Source organism: Diaphorina citri, unplaced genomic scaffold (genome assembly GCF_000475195.1).
Source record: "Diaphorina citri unplaced genomic scaffold, Diaci psyllid genome assembly version 1.1 scaffold7284, whole genome shotgun sequence".
NCBI lineage: Eukaryota > Metazoa > Arthropoda > Insecta > Hemiptera > Psyllidae > Diaphorina > Diaphorina citri.
This window is the reverse complement of record NW_007384660.1, coordinates 3,913-4,695: the sequence shown is the minus strand read 5'-3', so window position 1 is coordinate 4,695 and position 783 is coordinate 3,913.

Sequence of the window (783 nt, the reverse complement as noted above, 5' to 3'; positions counted from 1 at the left end):
GCCACAAAGTTTCAGAAATTTAGAAAGTAATAAGGTAAATTAGATTCGATGAGTGACATAGATGTGGAGTTGAGAGATAATGAGAGCAGCATGACCGTATTCGTGTGTTGGAAGCGTTTTAATGACGAAGAGGCGCTAACCAAATTTTTGAGAGTTATTCAATATTTTCAGGGTTAAACCCGCGAAATTTGCAAATGTTGGGAGGTCAAAAATGCGCCGGATGTGTTGTGCTTCTGTGTACGCGATGAATGCTAATGAATGAGAGTTTTTTGCCAGACCAAAGATTAGGTTCCGGGGGTTGAGCGTGAGACGGTCGTGACGGTGTTGACGAGAAGACTCGTTTCTGCCGCCAGTAATTAAACGAGGTGTTCGTGCAGAAGTAAGCGCGTCCTGTAAGAGAGTCCACACTGCGCTAAACAGGAGCGCTATTTTAGTTCGCAAAAACACAACTACCCTCACTAATGAATAAAAGAAAAAGAGCGCGGTGGGTCCATCTAATCAGAGCCACGACGCATGAGAAAGAAAGCGTCCTTTTTGCGTTTAACCTAACACCTCATTAATTTCTACAATTAGCACAAACCCCTTTAAAGAGGTACATTCCCCAAATCAAGTTCCATTATGTAACCGTACCCTTATGCTGCATCTTCTGGGTAAAAAGAAACTCAAATTCCTTATTATTGATGTTCTAGGAACAAGATCTGTAAATTTTTATGTGTTACTTAAAAATAAAATAAACGAGGTTTATTTAAATTTCAACCCGGCTATAATATACACTGGTCACTG